Here is an 18039-nt window from a genome sequence, read left to right as displayed (position 1 = left end):
TGGAACTCCTAATGTCAAATGAAATAAATACTTGCTTTTTTTTCCTAGTCATTCCCCTCCAAGCTTTGATCTTCATTTCAGCAAAATAATTTTATTTAGGAAATTATCGTTTTTTCAGTAATTTGTTGCTAGATGTGAACACAATTTTTCACTCTCTGGATTTAAAATGTCTATTGGAGCTTAGTTTAAGCATCAGCATTCACTGTGCCAGCATTACTGGAAAGGTTCTTGGTTAGGAACATCTCTGCCTCTGCTGGATAAATTTTCACAAGGGAATAATTAGGACCTAGTCTAGATCTCAGAGGAGACAAATATGAAAAAAGGAAATTATTTACATATATTTCAGAAAGAATATGTTCCTGACAAACGTTTCTTGTGTAAATCTTACTGTTTATGTAACGAGGATATGTGCATGTTCGTATTTGTTTTCAGTCCAGAAGTAGGAGCAGCAGCCAGGGAGTAAGTGTGTGCACAAAAGCTCTCGAAGTAGAGCGTGTAGGAAGCAAATCACCACCAAAAGATCACATTTTTTTCTGGTGATCTTCACTGGGCCTTGCAGATGTTCTTATTTAGGGCCTGGGCAGTGCTAACTTCGCTGAGAAATGTCTGTTTTCTCGGGGAGTTCAGTACTGCAGTGTCGGCACAAACTGAGTGTGTGGAATGGAGCAACCCTGGCGACACGAGTGGTGCCGTGGAACAGCCTCTGTGGCACCGAGGGCTTTGCTCAGCTCGCTGTTTCGCACAGAGCGCGCTGGTTCCTGGGGGCTCCCTCACTGCAGAGCCCTGATGAGGCACCTCCTCAGCCCCACAGGGCTGGTGATACCCCAAAAGCAGCTTTGCAGCTTGTCCCTGCTGTCTGAGCCAAGAGCTTTCTGCCAGCTGGGGAGTTTCCACACTATGAGGCCCGAGAGGGCGAAGTGCAGCGTCTGGGTCCCGGGGGCTGCAGTAACTTGGGGCTGTGTCTGCTCTGGCACTGCATTCAGGCAGGTGTCCTTCAGTAGGTCAGAGCTAGGGCAGATCAGTCACCTGAGGTGGCATCCTGTGTCTGGCAGGGTTTACCTGTTCATTCATGCTGCCTCTCCTGCTGTTTAGGAGACCCTGTGCTGCTGTCCCTAATATGCTTTTTACCTTTCTCTTGGATATGCTGCCTGAAAGTGAACTGTATTTGACTGGAGCCAGCCAATCTCATTGTTAAAAATGCATAAACCCACAAACCCCTAGGAATTAGAATGTATAAAACTGATTCTGCTTAAACCTCGTGGATTATGCAAGAGGATTTATGAAATGAACTTAAAAACTACAGAGTGACAGCAGCCAAGGTAAGAGTGTAATCAATCACGTGTAATCACATTTTGATCTGGAAGCTGAGGGGTCGTTGTTATGAAAACAAAAATATAAATCAGTTTGAATTCCTTGGATATGATCTGCTGTTTCTTCTCTGAGCAGCCCAGCCAGCAAATCCCAGCTGGGTTTGCAGTCATGAGTGATAGGCACGTAGTTTTGAAATAAATTGTAACTTTACCAGGATATCTTGGTTCTGTTTGTCTTGTAATATAGGGCTTGTTCATTTTAAATTCCCCCTTGTGCTTAGACTTTGGACTGGGTTTTATTTGAGAGATTCAAAGCTTTTAAGCCATAATGTAAATACAGTTTAGTGAAGGACCTTTGCCTCCACAGAATAGATGAGAAGTGTTTCTGGGCCCCTTGTACCATAGTGATGCTGCTAATATGATCCCACCCCTGCTCTCTATTTTCAGTGAGTTCTGAGAACAGACTCATCTAAACCTCAGCCTGTAACTTAGTTGTCCCTCTCCTAAAATTGCCCCTGCAGAAGAGCCCTTAATACCTCTTTGCGTGCTTGACATCCGAGACCATAAATTAAAAAGAGATTGTTGTTATGCCGTGAAGACATGTAGGGTAGAGGTAAAATCACTTGTGTTGCTGGAGAGGAGAGGGAGTGCAGCATGTGGCTAATGCTTTATCATCAGGGAGCATCACATTGCACAGATGAGTTTTTTGGACCTGAACATGTTTAAAATGAAACTGGTTGCTGTGTGACAGCAGCAGCACTGTCTGGACATCTCAGAGTTGTCAGAAACACCCCAATGTCTCTAAATCTTATAGTTAAGGTGGTTACAAGCTGGTTATTCCCGGAGCCAGCAGGAACTTTATATATGTGTTTGTATAAACTGTTCATAATGGAAATTTTATATGAATACCAGCATGAGATTACAAAGTATAACACAGCGTTGGTAGGCAAAAATTTATATGTGCAAAAACATACCTAAAAGTGGGTCCCAAAGGCAGTGAGCCACCTGTCACAACAGGTCTGTTGAATCTCGTGCTTCATGTGTAAGACTCGGTCCATTGGCCTCTCTTCCCTAAAATTCTGTGTTTGTGGATGGCTTCTCTCCAGCTCCAGGCTGCTGCTCATGGCGAGCTGGTAGAGCTGGAGAGGCATCATTCCATGGGACTGTGCTGCAAGCCAGGTTTTGCCTCCCTGCAGAGCCTACCTGTGAGATGATGGGTATGGAATGTTTGCTTTCCTCCTGACCTGAAAACTTAACATGTGCCCCACAGGACCCTGACATATCAGACTTCCCCAATGCTAGTGCAGAGTCTGTCTTTCCCATTGGTGTGGGATAACCTGGATCGTGTCATTTAATATTTTGTTATTATTTTTAGGAGTAACAGATTAGATCTGCAGTGGAAGTTCAGCAGAATGAATGATCTGCATTGGTTTATGGTAACAGAAGATTTTTGGTTTAGTTTTTTCACGGTTAAAAAAAGGTGTTCAAGTAAACTACAGTTGCAGAGGACTTGGTAACCAGACTGCAGAAATCTCTTTTGTGCATCAGTGTGGGGTAACTTAGGGGATCAGAAAAGTGTCAGGGTTTGTTCTGGTTTCCTAGTAGAGAATACAGCATTTATAACTTGGATATCATGACCACAGCAACATTCTTTCTAAGCCCTTAACTGGTACTTCAGAAGATGGGGCTGTATATGTAACTTCTGCTCTGCTCGCCACCTTTCTCGGTCATGAGTTCTGACCTTGTCAAGTGGATTGTTTTCATAACTGCTAAGCAACAGCAAAAACCCAAACCACAAAGCATTATTAGAGCAGCAATCTGTGTTTCTGTGGCCTCCCACCATGAGACAGAGTCAGGCTGCACACGCTGCAAGCTCAACAAGCTGCAGAAACACAACTTGGCGAAGTTTGAAGGCAAAACTTTCTTTGGTTTTCCATTTTATACCATCTTACTAAATGTCCTAATTGTGAAGGCAGTCAGGGTGTTTTTATGAGCCAGACTAATTCAAAAGCTCAGTAAAGGTAGCATGCTTTCCTACCTCATAATTACATGGATAGATCCAATGCCTCAAAAGTGCCTTGCATTTCCTCCAAGTGCCTGAGAAAAATAGTTCCTGGATGCTACAAACTGGAAGGAAAATTCTGGATATAAGTTTATTAAAGACTTAAGTGATTGGTTTTCATTCAGGTATTAAACTTGTCAACTGTAGTAGTTTGGAGGGTTTTTAAGTTGTTGAAAATACTTCATTTTCTTGCTTAAATAAGTGTATCAAGTGCTGTGTAAATACAACTGGGCAGCGAACTGTCACTTTTTAAATTTGCTAACTGTAAATTTAGCTTTGTTTAACGAATCCTATAAACTGAGCAGATGAGTTGGACCTTGGAACCCTTCCTCTGAGCCTGACTCATAGACATTTTGATTTAGCTTCAGGAATGGTTCTCCTTGGATTCTGTTATCCTCAAGTGACACTAGTTTTGCCAAGCTTGGCTGTTCAGGAAACATAAATCATGTCCTCAAAAATAAGGAGAAAGTACTGAATAAGAAAACAATAGGACAATTGAGCAAATCTGTTTGAATTCATAAGCTTCAGTCTTCTCACTGCAGTAACTGAGGTTACACGGGAATTCTGCTCTTATAATCAGGGAGTCCGGGAAGTGGCTGTTCCACACAGGACTAGTGTGGTATTACTAAGGACAGGGATATTCTAATATGGACATAGTCTATAACAGATTTTAGCTATGGCTAAATATGTTATGTTATAATATGTTATATGTTAAATATGTTATAAATGTGTTGGATGATGTCTACTGGTTCTTCGGTATTGTGCAACTTTCTCGGTACATAAACTGTCCGTTCATTTTGCTTATAAGCAGGGCAATGTTTCTTTCTTTTACTTAGTTGAGGGAAAAAGCCACTGAAGTCACATAATGATTAATTTACTGCAAAAACTGTTATGCTATGGGTACAAAATTTGCCAGAAAATGTAATGCTTTTGATCTTTTGGGTTATTCTTGATGTGAAATACAATCAGAGCTGACCCAAAAAGGTCAGAACAAGGTTCAGCTGAACTCTGTATGGTTTTCGTTTTGATCTTTCTGGTTTGGTTGATTTGGGAAAACTTGAGCCCCTTTTTTCCTTGGAGCACAGTGCTGGTTTGAACTCAAAGCTTTTACCATAACGCTGATTTTTTGGTGGTATGCTCCTCAGACTTCGGTTTCTTGTATCTTAGAAGTAGAAAGGGATGAGAAGAGAACCAGCTGGTTCATGTGTGAGCAAGAATTTTAATTTATCAGTCTTCTTACAACCCCTTGTTTTCCTCAGTTTTCATTTTGAGCTTGTCTCTTGAATGTTGCAAGAGATGGAAAGGGAAATATAACGAGTTTTACTCAGCGTCATGTAACAATCACCTATAAACTTCAGGTTTAAGTAGTGTATGTCTAAACACCTTTTAGCAAATTTGGTCTAGGTAGTTAACATTTCAAAGTGAATTAACTTTATGTTGCTTCTAGTGTGAGACTGTAGGCATTGTGCAGTTTTATTTTCTAATAAACACTATTTAGCTGCTGGTGATTTAATCTTAGTTAATCTCACAGCTGCTAGAATAATGCATTTCAACACAGTCACGCTGAACATTAAAGTTAAGATCTAGCAATCCTATAGGTAAGCATCTCCTGAGGGGTTTGTTTTATTGTTTGGTTTTTTTTCCTCTTGAGAAGGGAATGTTTATTGTCTCTGTTCCAAGGACTTCCATATCTAGTGTGTAGTGTTTTGATTTATAGACCAATTTATTTGCATTTTCTTTTTCATTAAAAGCATCATGGAGTGTAATGGTTTTTAGTTGCAAATTTGTACCAGCGTGTAGTGCTGCAATCTTTGTTTTGACTATTTGCCACAGCCCAAGTGAAGTGAAATGTTTTGGAACATCTTGACTTTGCTGTCTGACAAGTTTCCTCTAAGAGAAAGCAGATGGGTGTTCATCAACAGGAAAAGAAGGGATGAAAGTGTGGAATGCACAACAACAACCCTGCGAGTGACACTCAAAATGAGTGTCAGCGATGTTCTTTTCATGCAGACTTGTGCAGGTACTTACAGTCTATACCTGACTGTGAAGTGCAAAGGTGCTGAAGCTCACTCCAAGTGTGAATTATCATAGGTATTTTATTTATTAATATTTTACATTTAAGCATCTTGGGCTTTTGATTATTCCGTGTCTTCTGTTTACACCTGTGATTCATATTCAGGTAAAGCACTGTTGTCTACACTCTGGCCTCCAGTCGGGAGGCCTGGAGACACACCATCTATAACGCTGCGGATGCTTTTGAGAACACACGCAGGATCACCCTTGAGGAGAAAAGACAGCGCAGAAAGAATCGTGCCTTGCAGAATTTACCACCTAAGGAGTCCTTCTGCTGTGCCTTTTGCAGTCGGACCTGTCTATCTCGCATTGGCCTTTTTAGCCACCAACGTGCTTGTAACAAACGTGGGTAGAGCCCTTCCCAAATCTTTGTTCGCGAAGCCCAGCCATGATGAAGAAACTGTTGTCTAAACAGGTACATATAATTCTAAATCTCTCTGAACTGTAGCCTTTTAGAACTTTATAATTTGTTTCCATTTGAAAGAAATGCTTCAGATGCTGCCCTGAACAGGAACACTCTCTAAATTCATGGATTTAATGAGGTCATTCTGTCTTATTCTTTGCTATGTTATGGCATGCAGTATGTCCTTGTAATTCTCTTACTAGCTCATTCATTATGAAACTCTAGCAATGATTTTTCAGATGAGGCCAATAAAATTAGACCAATTTGTAGTTTATGAAGTGTAGTGAGCAAGGAGAAAGTATGTGCCAAAAACAAGTGTTATGAAATTTCTCTCTAATTGTCTTGAAGAGGTTTCCTAACAACACAGTCATTTCTGTAATGGTCTTTTAAACTCTTCATGCTCATAGAAAGCTTTAAAAATTATGCTCTAGCATGAATTCTAGATGTAAGAAATTCAGATGCATTGTTTCTTTTAAAAGAAATGAGTTCAGGAAATAGTACTTGAAGTGGAAAGGCACCCTGACAGTTGAGGAGTATTTACACCAGCTGTGCATAATGTCACTTATCTTAAAGATGATTGCAGTCTGCCCAGAAATAATCAAAGAACATGCACTTCCATGCTGGCTAAGGGATGCTATGGCTTTGATGCAGCAGCTGTGGGAATTCAGTACTACTCAAACTATAGACCACGAGCACCCATTTCAGCAGACTTAGGGCTGTATCCCCATATGAATTGCCTTATTTCCTCATCTTTTGCTTATGTAAGCTTTTATGAGTGCTAAGCTTACAACTGTATCATGAACTTAGAAAAATCCTTCCACTTCATGCCCCAAGGTTATCACCAGCATTCCTGAGATGAGCTTGCTGCTGCTGCTCATCCCTTTGTTTCTGCTGTGATTTTCCAGTGGCAGCAGAGCTACCCTGGTGATGAGGTTTTTCTGGTTGGTTTGGGTTTACTCTAATAAAGTGGTATACTGTTACATAGGGTATGGTCTATAGCATGTTTGAATTTGGTAACCTGGTGTAGTGGTTTGGACACCTGGTGTTTGGGAAGTTTGGAAGACTTTTCAAAGAACATTAATGTAGAGGAGATACATATGCATAATTTCTTTTCCTGTAATTGTGGTCAGCAGCGTGCCTAAATAAAACCAGAAAACCTGTGTTTCACTCCCGGAGGAGTGACACACACTGTACCCTAAAGTACTGAAAACAGCGTCATTAATTACAAAATTATGTATCTTGAGTGAGTCTCTGGTGAACTGTTGACTCTCCTCTGTTGAATTGTGGCTGTACTAACACCACTCAGCTGTCCTTGCTAATTTGCAGTTAAACCTAGTTTCGGATGTGGTTTGCTTTGGGGTTTTTTGGTGGTTGGTTTTTCTTCCCTTGCCAAACAGCAGATTAAAGCATAACCGCTTTTTGGCCCAGTTGTGCAAAACATGCTTCAGTGTGATCCGAGTCAAATAGATGCTTGACAGCCAAGAGGAGCTCCACAGCTCTGTGCCTGTGGAGATGGTAAACTGTGGGTGCCACAGATGATGTTGTGGAATGGGTGTTAAAAGCAAACAGCTTCCACTGAGCAGTTCCCTCCAAGGCAAAAGTTAAGGCATTGTGAGAAGATGCCTTCCAGTTGTGCCCTAAAAATCCTACCAGAGCATGAGCTGCTCTTCACCTAAGCCACTGCAGATCTTTGCAGCTATTTCTGGATGTGGCTCTGAGACAAGAGAGGAACTGGGAGGGTCGAGAGCATCAGTTGTGCTCCTGTCGGCAGCATCGTCTGTCGCTGAGTGCTGGAAGCTGAGGCTCAACCCAGAGTGGTTGGCAGGAAGCAGAGCAGCTTGTGAGGAGCTGCCTGTGCCAAGAAGTGGTTCTTTCTTTTGAGGTTTGGGTAGGGATGCAGCTCCTGGAGGGCAGTGCTGCTGACATGGCGAATACCAAACTGCTACTCAGAGCTGAACAGTTGATATAAATGAGAGATGAGAGCGCAGTGCTTTGCAGAATCCACGTGCTTAGCTCTCAGAGCTGTTTTGGAGAAGATAAGAAAACAGAGAAAGACTGAAGATGCCACTTACACTAAGCTATATGTCTGTATCTTTTAGAATTAAAACTTCACTAGACTGTAAAAGGCCTTCACGACCTGGTAAATGTGCATTTGGAAATTGGAAAGGGCAGCACCCTCTCCATAATTCCTAACTGGGTTTGAAGCTGAGCACTACTGTATCATTTCTGTGATTCATGAGAACAGCTAAAACCTAATAACATTATGGAACATAGTCATATCTCTCACGGGCTCCCTTTCAGACAACTGAACACTTTTTTACAGCTACTGTTAAAAATTCGTTTCACAAGTCAGGCTTTGGATAGAGATAGAAAAGTTAGGAACTCATATTTTACTAATTCTAAATGGAACTGTGCAGAAGGAAATAGGAAACTTAGAATTCTAAGTCAGTTTGCAGGCTGGCTTGAAGAGAATACAATAACTTGGTTTGTCATTCTGTCTACCTGATTTTTAACTCTGAACTGTTTCTGAATTTATAAACATCAGATGATTTCTTGTCATACATTTCATTTGTCCAAGACCCGCCCCCCGTAAGTGCCAGGGAGAATCAAAACAACCACCTCAACTTCAAAGTCGCTTTTACTCAAAATGGGGCCTTTGAAACTGTTTTGACACTTGGCCAGGCACCCAGGCACTGTGTTTTACAGCCCAGGCCAGTTACATTTACATATACGGCAAATGGAGATCTGATAATCAGATCTGGTTGGACAAATTCCACTAAAACAAGTCTTGCAAGTGTTCTGCTCTGGCACATTTCGACCTGTCTCCGAAGGATCCGCAGCCCCCGAACGCTGTCGCTCTGTGGGCGGCACTGGCATCACCTGCCCCTGGACACTGGGCAGTTTGTCAGGGAGAGGGGAAGGGACAAAACTGTGGGAGGCTGTGAGCTCAGCCCTCGAGGCTGCAAACATTCCCCTCACCAGGGGCGATGGAGCAGACAGCTGGGAGGGTCCTTCCCGAGGATCCTCGTCTGGCGTATTGAGACATTTGTGGGTTTTTCTTGGGAGGGGCAGACTGAGTCAAAAACTGAAATTGCAGGTATTTTGCATAGTTTAGGAAGGGGTTTTTTTTGTGTTATTGTTGTCCATTTTTAAAAAAATTTTCTTTGAAAGGGTCGTGGAGGTTGTTTTAATGCTGGATCCATGTGTCAGTCTTCCTGGAAGGGCACTGCAGCCGAGAGCTGCAGGGTCATTCCTACATCTTGCTGTGAATATACAGGAGCATTTTTGAATACAAATACTGATAAAAATAGTAATTACAAATAATCAGAAGAGTCTTCCCCTAAGAATTACTGACCGTCGACCTACAGGAGCACAGTAATGCTGCAAACTAGCATTGAACAGAGCATCTGGGGTCCCCAGCACAGAAACAACATTGATCTTTTGGAGCAAGTCCAGAGGAGGCCACCAAGGTGATCAGAGGGATGGAGCAGCTCTGCTGTGAGGAAAGGCTGAGAGAGTTGGGATTGTTCAGCCTGGAGAAGAGAAGGCTTTGGGGTGACCTAGTTGGGACCTTGCAGCACCTGAAGGGAGCCCACAAGAGAGATGGAGAAACTATTTCCAAGGACCTGGAGTGACAGGACAAGGAGAAATGGCTTCACACAGAATCAGAGCAGGTTTAGATTGGATATTAGGGAGAAATTCTTCCCTGTGAGGGTGGTGAGGCCCTGGCACAGGTTACCCAGAGAAGTTGGTGCTGCCTCATCCCTGGAAGTGTTCAAGGCCAGGCTGGACAGGACTTGGAGCAACTTGATCTAGTGGAAGGTATTCCTGCCCATGACAGGGGGGTTGGAATGAGATGATTTTTAAGGTTCCTTCCAACCCAAACTATTCCATGGTTCTATGACCATATAATGTATATGTGCCCCTGCTTGTAAGTTAAACAACTCTTTCCTAATTTGTTTTAACATCTGTAAGAGGATAGAAGGTGGGTTTTTTTACAGCCCTACCAGGCTGCTAACGCCTGTTTTTAACTCTAAAGGGGTTTAGCTCAGTTGAACAATTGTTAGAATTAATGGTCATTGGAATTAGGGATAAATGTACCACTTAACCACAGTGTCATCATGACTGTGTGTTCAGGCTGACTTTCAACTTTTGTCTTCTTTACAGTGATCATGCAATTTGGCCCATACTGCTTTGTCTCGCTTTTTTAAAAGCCTGATAACACTTTTAATTGTCCCATTATCCTCCCATGTTTTGCCCTCTAGCAGGTCTTAGGGATGGAAATGTACTTGCTGCAAAATCAAAGGCGAATAAACTAGAAAAGGTTTATGCACATTTTTTCGGTTGGATTTGTTTCATATTTGTCTTGTGTTTCCTAAAGTATTTTATTTACTTATTTATTAAGGGATTATTTTGTTTGCACTCATAAGCATAAGAAATGATCAACAGGAATGCCCTCTTTTACCATCTTTTGAAAAATTTTTTACCATAGAAAGGAGAAGGAAAGAAGAGAAGGAATATCTTTTCTTTTGGTCCCAGACATCATGCAGTAAGAACTGTCTCACAGCTTCTGCCAGACATGGTATTTTACCTTCTGAAAAAAGCAGTGCAAAGCAGTAATTCTTAATGTGTATGCAGCATCCCAGCATGACAGACTTAATAGAAACAGACCACATGTGACAACAGCAACACCACAGGAACTTCATCTTGTGTCTCAGTGGTGGTAATACATCAAGGTTGTTGTGACTTCTCTCTCAGCCTGAAAAGATAACTGTGTTTAAAGGTAGCTGGTTTTTTGGGGGTTTTTTTGGGGTGGGAGGTTCTTTCATCTTGAGGTCTGGTTTTATTTCGTATTTGTCTCTAAACTGTGCATCTACCAAAATAAAAAAAAAAAAGGAGAGCATGAAAGCTTCAAGGGGTGAGGCTTAGTTTAGATAAGAGTATGTAGCAGTGATAACATGAGAGCACTTCTGAATTACAACATCAAACCCAAGGGCAAAGACATGGGAAATTCAAACAAGTACCAAGAACTTGTCATCTACTCAATTTACTGGCTGTTTTATGTGTTTCATATTGCCCCAAGCTAGATTGACATGGAAGACAGCAGAAGGTACCAGCATCTATAAATTCTTACGCTCCCTGCCTTCCAGCCTCAACACCTGGTGTGGTGCACAGTATGAATCTGTTCCTTTCCCAAGCAGTAAATTGATCAAATTGGCGTAAGCAGCATTTGTGAACTTTTTTCTTTTTTTGATTTGTGAAACTTAAAATACGTTCATCTTCATGTGTTCTTTCTAGATTTTGGCAGTGATTCATAGACCCCTCCAGGAGTGGTCTTTGGCCACAGTCTGGGGCACCTGGATCAGTGGCAGAAAATCAGGAAAGAGATGTCAGGAGAGTGTTTGTTTTCTGCCAATTTGATAGGGTCAGGCTGAGAACATCTTTATTGTATGCTATGCAGAGTGACTTCAAGCAGAGAAAACTGAGCAGCTGCTCCTTTTCCTGGCTCGTCCTTCAGAGCCGCTGATTTCACAGGTCAAAGGCTACCTGGAGTTTTATTGTCCTTAATGTGCAGGATGTACACATAGCAAATACAGTTGCTGGAGATGGTAAGAATTAACTGTTTCAGGCACCTATGGCTCTTTTAAACTGGAGAGCTAAACTAAGTTTTCCTTAGTAGCTGTAGTACCTCTGTGAAAGATGAAAACTAGAAAGACAGGGAGAGCTGGAGGCAGTCGCTGAATGCTCTTTTAAGATGTTTCACAGCAATACCATAGAAGAGTGGGAAACTTAACTAGAAGTTGTTAAAAAGTTGTAAATCTTCCTTAAAAATAACTCTTAATGTGACTTCCTAATTCTACCAGTCCAGGTACAAGCATTGGAAGCATTTCAAGGTATCTGAGAAATGGAAGGAATCCTGTTGTGATTGGCTTTTTATATAATGCCATATTTTCCATAAATGAGATTTACAGGAAGTTTTTCCTTTGCTCCCCCCTCCCCCACAATGTCCTAAAATAAGCAGAATTGTGTTATAGATTGTTGGCTTGTGACTCTTCTTTTTATTTTTTTTTTATAGAAGATGTGAATAATTTTTTCATTTCTATGCATGTATCCCTACTAGTAAAAGAAAATTACAAATTCATGATATTTACAGGTATGCTTTTTTTTCCCCCTAGGTAGCTGTTATAAAAGCTCATGTGATATTGTGTCACACTGGGTGTGTCAAATATGTACATACAATTAGTTACAAAACTGCCATACATAAATCATTGTTCCTGTTAAAAGGTATTAAGTAGAGCTAATTGGAATGTATTTTCTTCCAGATTTGCATACTTTCACTGTCAAAATGTCCTTCTTTCCAGGTGCTCTTTGAACAGTTGGGCTTTTCCAATCAAGAGCTGTGTCCTTGCTTTGTGTTGGTGCAGACTTAAATGATGGGTCCTGGGCCCATGGAGAAATTTAGTGATGCAAATTGGAAAATAGGGTTTTCTGTAGCTTTCTGCACCAAGCAAGTGAAGTTTCTGAAATAGATTAACAGAACAAAAAGCACTGTTTCTCTGAAGAAAGACGGGTTGTTGTTTCCTGCCAGCCATAATGTCACCTCCTTGGGTTTTGAATTTTTTTTGTGTGGATTCTTAGCTGGGCTGAGAATTGCACCTTTTAAACCCTGGAAGGGATAGTTTCACTCCTGTAAATGTAGCTCTAAAGAAATCGAAGTCTTAAATCACACAAAGGAAATTCCCTGACTCACAGTTATCTCCATTTGTTAGGCACTGAAGCCCAAATGCATACAGAATACCAAACTGTATGAATACCAAGGGAAACTTCTTAAATCACTGAAAAAATTATTAGCGCTAAAGTTTTGACTGTAAATTGTTTCTTCCAAGAGAGGCTAAAGGTTAAGGGTCTTCACTGGGAAAAAGCATATTTATGCTTAGCAAACACTGTGTGCACTTAGCTGACATCTTTCTACTGCTTTCTTTGTCCTTTTTTCTTAAAATACTGGTAGATACCTGTTAGTATAAAACCTCTGCCTGCCACCTTTTTTCCATCTTCCTTTCCCACCTGATCAGTTGAGTGGTAAGACTAATTAAGAATTAAGGTTGTAGGGGAAAAGGTTGTAAAGTGGGAAAGACTATGCATCTTGTGTTAGATATCTGTAATCATAGAATCATAGAATCAACCGGGTTAGGAAAGACCTCTGAGATCATCAAGTCCAATCCTTGATCCAACCCCACCGTGGTTACCAGACCATGGCACTGATGCCACATCCAGTCTCATCTAAAAAACTCCAGAGATGGAGAATCCACCACTTCCCTGGGCAGCCCATTCCAGTGTCTGATCACTCTCTCTGTAAAAAATTTCTTCCTAATATCCAACCTAAACCTGCCCTGGCACAGCTTAAGACGATGCCTTCTTGTTCTACTGCTGGTTGCCTGGAGAAGAGACCAACCCCCACCTGGCTACAACCTCCTGTCAGGGAGTTGTAGAGAGTGATGAGGTCTCTCCTGAGCCTCCTCCAGGCTCAACAGCCCCAGCTCCCTCAGCCTCTCCTCATAGGACTTGTGTTCAAGTCCCTTCCCCAGCCTCGTTGCTCTTCTCTGGACCTGCTCCAGCCCCTCCATGTCCTTCCTGAACTGAGGGGCCCAGAACTGGACACAGCACTCCAGGTGTGGCCTCACCAGCGCTGAGTCCAGGGGAAGAATCACTTCCCTGCTCCTGCTGCCACACTGTTCCTGATCCAGGCCAGGATGCCATTGACCTTGGCCACCTGGGCACACTGCTGGCTCCTGTTCAGCTTCCTTTCAATCCAAACTCCCAGGTCCCTTTTTGCTTGGCTGCTCTCCAACCACTCTGTGCCCAGCCTGTAGGGCTGCAGGGGGTTGTTGTGGCCAAAGTGCAGGACCCAGCACTTGGCCTTGTTGAACCTCATCCCCTTGGAATCAGCCCAACTCTCCAGCTTGTCCAGATCCCTCTAAAGAACCCTTCTGCCTTCCAGCAGAATATATTCTTCCACCCTTTTTTCCTCCTGACAACAGCAATAATAAAGTGATAAACCCTTCATCTTATCATCCTCCACCCTTCCACACGTATCACTGGTTGTTATGTGTGATCTTACCACTCTCTCTCTTTATCAACTGCTATCATCCCACCCACTATATGAGCCTCAAAATGTTGATCTCCAGGTTTCATGCTGTCTTACTGGTTGCTTGCATCTTTCCATGGCACAGTGCCTTCCTTTTGCCAAGTGCAGGACACGGGATCATCCTGCAGTGTAGAGCCTTGCTAGAATAGGTGAAGGTAATTGCTGTTCCTTGAGGCACGAGCCTCAAGGCAGCTCTTCAACAGCAACCACAATCCTGGGATGATGCAGTGGTTTGTTATCCTGCTTTCCCATGAAGGGAGAAAAGTGATCCAGATATAACTGTCAGGAAGAAACTGCTCATCCTTGCACACCAGCAAGACAATCAACTGGGCAGTGCACTCTAAATTGCACTACAGAGATGCTGATGCATGGATTCAGTCCACCTTTGGATTGCTTGGAAAAGAAAATTGCCTTTCTGTCTATCTTCTTTGTGTGGGTGCAGCCATACACACCCATGATAAGGCAAAGTTCCTATCATAATTTGGGGCTCTTGTGAAACACTGGAGGATGTAACAAATACTGAGAGAGACGTACAGACCAAACAAGTTACGTATACTGCAGGTGAGCTCTGGAGTACCCTCTGTACCTCACTGGGACTTTTGAGGGCAGTGTCTCAATGGTTCCCTTGCTCATGTAATGTGAAGGGTTCGACCTGGTCTGTGTCACAGGTGTGAGGACATGGGGGAGCAGTGCAACTGGGGAACCTGCTTCCAGCATTCCCTTCTTCCTGCAGCCTCCTGTGGAAATGCTCCTGTTGTTGCCATATCTGGGCTGTGGAGTCCTGCGTGCCATGTGAGGAATACAGGGAGGCCCTGTGTTATTCTGGTGGTCTCTGGCCAATCAACCACTTTGCTCAGCAAATGCTTCCCAGGTGTTGGATATAGAATCATGGAGTCATGGAATGGTTTGGGTTGGAAGAGACCTTAAAAATCATCTCATTCCAACCCCCTGCTGTGGACAGGGACACCTTCCACTAGCCCAGGTTGCTCAGAGCCCCATCCAACCTGGCCTTGAACACTTCCAGGGATGGGGCAGCCACAGCTTCTCTGGGCAACCTGTTCCAGTGCCTCACCACCCTCATAGGGAAGAATTTTTTTCCAGTATTCGATCTGACACTACTCTCTGTCAGTGTGAAGCCCTTGTCCTGTCACTCCAGGCCCTTGGAAATAGTTTCTCCATCTCTCTTGTGGGCTCCCTTCAGGTACCGGAAAGCCCCAATTAGGTCACCCCAAAGCCTTCTCTTCTCCAGGCTGAACAATCCCAGTTTTCTTAGCCTTTCCACATAGGAGGCTAAGAGAATTGGGATGATATAATCTAACAATTTGGAGCAGGTGTTTCATTTTTCAACAGTGAAAGATACACCAAAAATGTGTTTGTTCTCTGGTGTGCACAGCCACGGGTGGCAGCACACAAGTCAAAATGAGTGTCTTTGGATAGGCACTGGTACCACTTTATGTTGTTCCAGTGGAGGCGAGCCCTTCCTTTCTCTGGTTATTTACTGTTTGAGAAAGCTGTTTCTGTTTTGGAACTAACTGATTCAGTTTCTGTCCCTCTGTGTTTTTCTTCCACGTTTTCCTTTTGCATCTCGCAGGCATGACTGCCATCACTGCCAGTTCTTTGCTTGAAGGCCTTGAAACTACTCCCTTGGCTCATAAAGCCTGAAAACATGGCCAGGACCACCTGGAAGCTCTCAGGTGGCTGTGCCCTGGGCTTCCTTGCCTCCCTGCTTTTGGGAATGCAGCACAGAGGTGTTTGCATAAGATAGCAGAGATCCATCTGGACGTGAGTCTGCTGCATCCCATACTGGGAGTATTCCCATGCTGCATGAATGGAGCTCACTTTACCCCCTGACCATCCAGGCTGAGCAACAATACTCATTGAAGTCATGTTACCTGTCATTCTTGGCATGTTGTTGGTTGAGGGATGGGTGGGGTGTAAAAATGATGCCAGCAAAGTTGGTGCTACTGGTGGCAACTTAGTCACCATGTAAATGCCTGTACAGGGTGCAGAATCCTAAAACTCTGTGTGTGTGGCAAGTGTTCTCATTATAGATCAGTTGTTTCAGAGGTGATCAGCACAGCTGGGAATGCTAGGAATGATTTCAGATGATTGAGCGCAAAGCATAACAGGCTGGGAAGGTTCAGGTGAGTTGTGCCATCACTGCTTTCACATCAGACCAACAGAACATGCAGCCAGGTGTGCATGAGCAGAACAATGCCCACAGCCACCTGTCCCACAGGAGATGGCATTGAGACCCTGTTAATAATGCCTGAGGATAATATTCTATCCTTGGAGTCAAGATTAGCTGAGTTCTTTTTTTATTATTAAAATTGTTGCATCTTTGGAGTCTCCATGATCTTTAACTACAGTTAAAGGCACATATATAACATAAGCCAGTTATTCCAAGAAGCTAAAATAGCAGAAGCAATAGTGTACAGTTTGTAAATTTTCCATTGGTTAAAGGAATGTTTAATTAACATAGGAGATACAGAAAGGGAGAGTCCCTGCTCTTGACAGCATTTTGCAAAGATTGCAGATTATAGCACACCTATTAAGTGTCTCCACCTTGCTACACCACAGCACATGCACTGGCAGATAAGAAAAGCCTGAAGATAAGTGAAGAGGCTACATTCCTGTGTGGATTGGCAGGGAGAAGCTAGAGACTGAGCATTTATTCCATGTTTTGATTTTCACACCCATCTGGGAAGGAGGAGGGAACACATTGCAACTCGGATGCTGATGGTGCAGGCTGAAAGCAGTTCTGTCCCTCACTCTGGGCCAGCACCCCCAGTTCTGCTCCCAAATTATGTCTCTGTGTGCAGGTGGGAACTGGGCAGAACAAAAAGAAGCTTCTTCTGCAAGTCCTCTTGCTCTTTTCCTTTCCTAAGCAAACATTAGACAGGGTGGTTTTCTACAGTATTTTGAAACATGAAAGAAAACAGCTCATCTCTGGACAGATTACACAGGCAAAGGTGTGTATTTGGTGGATAAGGACTATTTGCTAATAGAATTCAGGCTATGCAGTGTTTAGAGCAGTGCTAGCTTTGAAAAATCACTGGCCTATGAATGTGAGGAAGAAAACTGTTCTGGTTAAACTGTCCAGGCTATCAGCCCACCTCTCCCCAAGGGATAAGGTGAAGTGATACATGTTAAAGCAAAGCTGTTTCCTTTTTAAAAATTGAAAATAAATAAAATAAATAAATAAATTTTTCAAAAATATTTGAAATAAAATATTTAGGGTTTGAAGATTTTTTTTCTCTCTCTCCCTGCCCCCCCCAATAATTATATGAAACTGACAGCAGAAGTGACATAACTCTATAAAAACATTGACATCAACACGATCTTAGTTTTTCACCAAGATAATTCCAGTCAAAAGTTCTTCCCTGCTGCTAATAGCAGTTCCCTATCAACTTCCATAACAAACTATGGGTAGAAGTTAGTGGATGCATCAGATTACTCCTAAATGTAAGATGCCTGAGCTCAGTGCCAGTGATGCTGTTTCAAGGTGTACATTGGGCTGTCTGCAACATGTTTTGTCTGGCACTTAGCTAATATGCAATACAGAATTAACACTGTGTGAGCAGCCTCTTCCACAAAATCAAAGTGTGCTCTGATGAGCATGGCAGGGGTGTAAAGGATGAAGACTGTGGATGCAGCTCCATGGTGCAGCTCTTCATCTGCCACATCCACCTGTCCCTAGTATTCCAACAGGGCCCTCTTCCAACACTACATTTTAGGGTCATCTGCTTATTGACTCTCCTTATCCCTTTGAGAGTCTTTTCATCACTCTGAAGTAGTCAACCTACAGCACATAATTAAGGGATTTTTGAAATACCTGTTTATTTTACAGAGTGTAATTTAGATGCTTGGCTTGGCTTGGCTTTGCAAATGAGTTGTGGCTCTCTAAAATCTACTCATTCGTCTATTCTAATTTACTTCCCAGTTTCTGCTTGAGGAGCAGGTGTTGGTCTGTCTTCCTTCCACACCAGGACAATGCCATAGTTACTCTAGTAAATGGTTCATCCAGGTTTTGTATTGTATCAAG

General features: G+C 42.6%; 1 protein-coding gene across 6 annotated transcripts in view; it reads left to right on the top strand.

The window, feature by feature from the left end:
• Positions 1–18039, top strand: part of FAR2 (fatty acyl-CoA reductase 2) — a 136166-nt gene that overhangs the window by 14718 nt on the left and 103409 nt on the right. The window contains exon 1 of one of the 6 annotated variants that reach the window (XM_051770736.1): positions 975–1319. The exons of the other annotated variants lie outside the window; for them this stretch is intronic. The gene's annotated coding sequence lies outside the window, so the exon portion shown is untranslated. Of the gene's footprint in view, positions 1–974; positions 1320–18039 lie in introns of those variants that run through there. 6 annotated transcript variants of the gene reach the window in all.

The sequence above is a fragment of the Manacus candei genome, unplaced genomic scaffold (assembly GCF_025592945.1).
Source record: "Manacus candei isolate 608988 ecotype Guabito, Panama unplaced genomic scaffold, ASM2559294v1 h1tg000124l, whole genome shotgun sequence".
Classification (NCBI taxonomy): domain Eukaryota; kingdom Metazoa; phylum Chordata; class Aves; order Passeriformes; family Pipridae; genus Manacus; species Manacus candei.
Note: the sequence above shows the minus strand (reverse complement) of the source record. Positions and strands in the feature narration are given on the sequence as shown.